Source organism: Eptatretus burgeri, chromosome 4, assembly GCF_056783735.1.
Source record: "Eptatretus burgeri isolate ZD-2024b chromosome 4, Ebu_testis_v1, whole genome shotgun sequence".
NCBI lineage: Eukaryota > Metazoa > Chordata > Myxini > Myxiniformes > Myxinidae > Eptatretus > Eptatretus burgeri.
Genome location: NC_140964.1, coordinates 126956171 through 126962170, shown reverse-complemented (window position 1 = coordinate 126962170; position 6000 = coordinate 126956171). Strand labels below are relative to the sequence as shown.

Sequence of the window (6000 nt, the reverse complement as noted above, 5' to 3'; positions counted from 1 at the left end):
CACACCAGGACAAAGTTACAAAAGCAGAAGCAATATGGGTCATGAAAGTTGCACAAGACAATTTATCTTTCAAATCATGTGATAAGATAGCTGAAACATTTCAAGAAATGTTCTCCGACAGTGATGTTGCAAGGGATGTGAAACTTAACTGTAGTAAAGTCTCATATGTAGTCTCACATGGATTAGTTCTTTCTTTCATGAAGATCTTGTTACAAAGATAGGAACACTTCTACATTTTATGCCATCTTGTTAGATGAAACTACTAATGACCAGATGAAAAAGCAACTAGATATCCATATTCATTTTTGGAATTATGGATTGATTGACACATGCTACCTGAAGTCAAAGATGTTGGGTCATGCAACAGCTCAAATTCTGAGGGATACCGTTTCAGACACATTGGAAGAAGATGGTCTTGATTTAAAAACCATGATTATGCTGGGAATGGATGGACCTAATGTAAACAAAGCATTATGGGAAAAAATGGATGCAGACTGCAAGGCTGCAGGTTCCCATGGGCTTGTTGATGTAGGATCATGCAACATACACACAGTACACAATGCATTTGGAAAAGCAATGGGTGTTCTCGAATCGTGGGGCATAGACAGTTTTCTTGATCAGCTATTCAAGTTCTTCCATCAAACGGCATCACGTAGAGAGGACTACTCCAAAATTCAAGCTTTGATGGAGGTGGAGAACCATGTTCTTCTACGCTATGTTAGCAATTGATGGTTGAGCATTGGCCCTGTATTGGAAAGAGCCACTCATACATGTCCTTTATTCAGAGCTCTCAGATCTCTTGAAGAATGCACTTAAGAAATTTCTGAAATGTGAAGTCATAAAAGACAAAGAAGGCCAAGATTTGCTTGATACTGACATTATGAAGAAGGACCTGATGTTATCCAATGGCCGCATTGCCATTGATGAATCAACAAGACAGCTTCTGCCAAAGAAGAACATCACTCCATTGGATAAAGTTGGTTTCTTCTCAGATGTCAAGGATGCATATGCTGCTGTAGCAAAGCATTTGATTAATCGCCTTCCACTGGACAATTCTTTGCTGAGGCAATTACGTTTCTTACATCCACTGATGAGACAGCAGGAGAAATCAATGGATTCTATCAAAGCAGCTGCCTGGAAATTTCCTCATTTCTTTTCTGATAAAGACATAGATCAAATTGGTGATGATTGGATGCTTTACCAGGCTGAGAATGAAATCAATGAATCCTGGTGCATGGAGGAAGGAGGCTCATATCAGAGAGTTGATAGATATTGGGCCAGTGTTGGATGTGAAGACCTCTACTGGCAAAGAGAAGTACCCCATTCTTGGACAGTTTGTGAAAGTTGTTTTGGCTATATCACATGGACAGGCTGATGTTGAAAGGGTTTTTTCACTGAACAAATATACAGTCACTTCACAGAGAACCCATCTGAGTGAAAATGCTGTGAATGGTGACCCAAATCCAAGTGACCCAAATTGGAAAGGGTGAACCATGCCAAGTTCCAGTTACCAAATCGATGCTGGAGAGTGTGCGCCAAGCACATAGGAAATACAAAGCAGATAGAGATGCAAAACAGGAGATGGAGAAACAGAAGCTAAAAAAAGAAGCTGAAGAAAAAGAGCAGCAAAAACTAAAGGATCAGATGGAGCTCCAAAAGACTGAGGAGAAAAAACTCAGGGAACAGGACAGACTTCAACTAGACCTGAAAACAGCTGATAAACTTGTGGCTGAAGCGAATGAACGTCTGAAGAAAGCTCTGGCATCAAAATCTCAAAGAATGGTAGAAATTTGTGCAGCTCAGGCCCTCCTTGAATCAGGACTTAATAAGCTGTCACAAACCAATTCCAGCTTGGAAAAATTGGAAAAAAAAACTGTCTCAGTGCAGAAAAAGTAAATTGTAATGTGGGTGATTAGTGTGATCTGCCTCTCAGGTCAGGGTGATGGTGTTAGTGATGATGGGAAATAAATGGAAACAGTCCTAATGTATTATATGTTTGAAGGAGTTAATCTGTTAAATCATAAACTATGTAAATAAGTTTCATTGTAATAAAGTTTTTTCATGGGTGCTATGATAACTTTGTTTTGTTCAGCCATTGAACCTGGCATCATGTATGGTATCACATTTATATATTATGTTATTTTGCATATGAATAGGGCTATTTTCACTTTGTAGCATTAAAGCCCTCACCAAAGTAAGACAGATTTATTTTCACATGTTATTTATAATTCAATGCTGGAGAAATGATTTTATGATTTTTTTCTCCATAATTGTAATACTGTTTATATTTTATGTTCTAAAGCCCACTTGGCACTGATAGTTGTACTCTAGAATGTAATCAGTTTGAGTTATAACATCTTAAATAAAAAAACTAAAGTGTTTTGAAAGTCCAATATTAATGTGTTATATTTGCATAGTGTACACTCCTGAATTTGTGCATTTTAATGAAGATTACATATACTGTTATATACTGAAACATGTACAATAGTATAAAGGCTTTCATCAATGCTAACCTAATCATGAGGTATACATGATATATATGCAACCATAGGCTATACATGTACTAAGTAAGATGATGTAACCATAATGACACTATATTGCTTCATGTAGTAGTTATTATGTATATTTTTTTAATTGAAATAGGTGGATATTGGATGTTTACTGCTTATAATGTTGATACCATACAATCTGAGCACCCAAATTAGTTTGATAGCTTTAACTGTATTCAAATTTCAAAATCCCACGTTTTCCCACAAAAAATCCCACATTTTTTTGGCAGCCACTGGGCACACTGAGGACGTCCACTCACCAGTGAGGGCGGTTTCACACTGGCGCCATATAGACATCGTTAAATACATTCCCTATGGTTGTTATAATTGTAAATAATATAAGAGGCTTAAGCCTCTATTATAATAACCAAGGAGTTTCCCACAATATGCCGTACGTGTATAGTAAAATTACGAATATTAAATCAAACAAAAACTACTCAAAAATACATTAGCCTATTTATGACTGTTTCTCACGGAACCCCTAGCGACCTCTTGCGGAACTCTCGGGTTCCGGGGAACCCCGGTTGAGAAACACTGGTTGAGACGAGTCCGATAAATCCGTCGTCCGTCCGACGAGGCCGATAGATCTAAAAGCTTTCTTTTATTATCCTCTTTTCTTCATTGTTTTCTCCTGGCGCTACATGACGACAGTAGGAATAAAATTTTAAAAAATGCAACAGAACGTCAGATTTATCGGACTACTCCAGACAATTGTGTCGCAAGGTGTGTTCTGCACACAAGTTTTCATCGTATCCGAACAGCGAGATTGCTTCGTTTTATGCGCGGAGAGATACGGCCGATGACATGCGCTGGCCTTGCTTGTGATTAATTCGCCGCGGAGAAACATGTCCGCTGCGCTGGTCACGTCACCTCACTAAAATATTTCTGATATCGAGCAGTATGCAAGTCGAATTTACATTATTGAATTACAAATAGGATTTAGTCTAAGCAGTTGTTATTGCCAAGTCTTCCTTCGATGTCCTCCCGATCATCATGAACTCCGGGAATTTCATCGCCATTTTCCTCTGCTTGTCCTGCTTCGAACTGGTAAGGCCGTACTTCATTTCCAGCTGTCTGAACTTCACCTCCTGCGACTATGTTATCCGACAATTCTCCATGTGATTCAGACCAAAATCCTTCATTTCTCTCGCACTCGCTGTTGTTACCAGACAAATGAAAGTCCATGCCATCCATTAATCAAAACCAAATGTTCGATTTTTTTTTTAAAGCAGAAATGAACGAAGCGATTGAGTCGACCAATCAAGTGTGGAAACACACAGGAAGCCAATAGAATCACGTAGACCACCAACCCAAGTAATTTACGTGCAGCCTTTGTCATACTGTAGTTGACGTCATGTGGGTTACGCCCCTTTCAGTAGAATTTTTAGGGGCGTTCCCGAAGAGGTTCGTTTTTTAAATTTTACAGAATGAGTATTGTGAAAAGACTGTCAGATCTGAAATCATGATGAAAAACTCCTATAGGACATATATAAATTAAATTTAGGACCTTTAAATCGAGTGTTAGATTTTGAACGAAGACAAGTCTGTTGTTTTAACGTACCTCGACTCAGCATTCGTCCTGACCGAACATGCGCAGAGAGGAATGAGATAATATTTTTCTGTCTATCTGCCCACTTGACAGTCAAACAAAATGGAAAATAATTCAAAGCAGAAAACTTTGTTTTTCAGGACATCATAATGGACACACAATTCGTTGTAACAAATAACTGATGTAATGTGTTCGACAGGGTGATGTAATAGCCGCTGGAGAAAATGGCGGTCGACGTCGAACCCGTAATTTTTTGTTTTATTATTTACAAGCCTTCAAACTTTTATTACAACTGAATTATATATTTGAACACTGTATAACACAAATTGCCTTCATAAGACTTCCAAGAACCTCCAGTTTTGCAGGGATATGCTCAGTTCTCAAGCCGCTTGTGGAGCATTTGCCAAGTGGCTTAAGCACTCATGCAAGAACTCCATTAAAAACCGTTGAAAAGGAACTGCTGGTTGGCAAGCACTAGCTAGCTGCTTGGTAAATGAACACACCTCAGAACTTGGACAAAATTAATTTCTTGAAACAACCTTTACAATCGTTATTTTATTTAAATTTAATTAGATCCTTGAAGACCAGTACACAAATCAGGCTGGCAGGATGACCTGGAGGTACGCACACTTGCCTCTAAGCTGTGTATCCTGGGTTTGATTCCTGACCCAGCTATAAACGGTCAGCCTGGTGTTTCACAAGCGGGGTGATTCATCAATGTGAGTGCCGTCCCTCGGATAGACGTTAAACGGGTGTCCCGTCTGCCAGCATTCGTTGGTGGACGTTAAAGATCCCATGGTGTCCTTTGCAAAGAGTGGGTGAGCTATCGCCGGTACCCTGAACAAATTTCAAATTCTTGCCCTCACTAGTCGAACGTCAGGCCTGGCCGCATGTTCGTGATGACTCGGGCTATGCTTCCTCCGGCCGACCCCACAAGAAAGGGAGGATAATGGTGGCCATTTAAGAAGAAGACTAGTATACAAATCGTCTGTCATAAGAATTCCAAGAACCTCCTATTTTGTAGAACTTCAATTTGATATAAAAGGTCAATAGGGTGGTGCATAAGGACGCTATTTGGGATTGCTTCTTGACTACTTTAATAGCACGAAACCTTCGGATTTTTATCGTGGTGAGGTGCAAAGGAAGGCCTTGATTTGGACAGCTTGCTGGTAACCAGGGTGTAAAAACGGCGTGCCTTGGGCAGATATGTTGAATGTAAAAGCCGTGAACATTCCAAAAAGAAGAAGAAAAGTCAAAAAGGTTCTAGTTTCAGGTGTATACGAGTGAAACGTCTCCCTCCTAGACATATAAAAAACCAAACTCTATTAATACACATGGAAGCACAATTTGACACCGTCTCTTCCATGTTTCTTTTCTTAATCTGCCTGTATTTTAATCGATTTATCAACCCTATAATGAACTGTTCACCCGTGACATTCAAGTGTCTGGCTTGCTTCTGTAGCACATGAGGCAACGACGTGTATGCTGGTCCCTGATCTCTGAGATGTTTGGATTTGGACAAGTTAAGCTGGAATTTCAAACTCTCAAACTACACGCTGTCTTATCATTATCAAAGCTTTCATTCTACGTCCTTTTATCAAAAGTCTTTTACAAGTACATCCTTTTCACTGCCAAAGAGGGGCTTACAATGGCAGGGGAGCCTCCACAGAAATTCCTGGGGAATTCATTGAAGGTGCGTTCGTTTTTCATATCAGGATGTGAAGTTAAAAGAAATCTCAGCGCTTCAAATTCAAAACAAACCGTTCCAAGCAATGTCATCACAGTGCTTTGCACCTTGTCACGTGTTTTATTTTAGATGGGGACACAAAGCCAGCTCCATCAACACTTTTTTAGAATGTGGCCATTAAAGATCCTACAATACCTTGAACATTGCATCCTTTT

General features: G+C 39.5%; 1 protein-coding gene across 2 annotated transcripts in view; it reads left to right on the top strand.

Moving 5' to 3' along the window:
* The window catches only part of LOC147029063 (tetratricopeptide repeat protein 7B-like), a 251547-nt gene that overhangs the window by 153995 nt on the left and 91552 nt on the right, over window positions 1–6000 (top strand). The gene's annotated exons all lie outside the window — the stretch shown is intronic.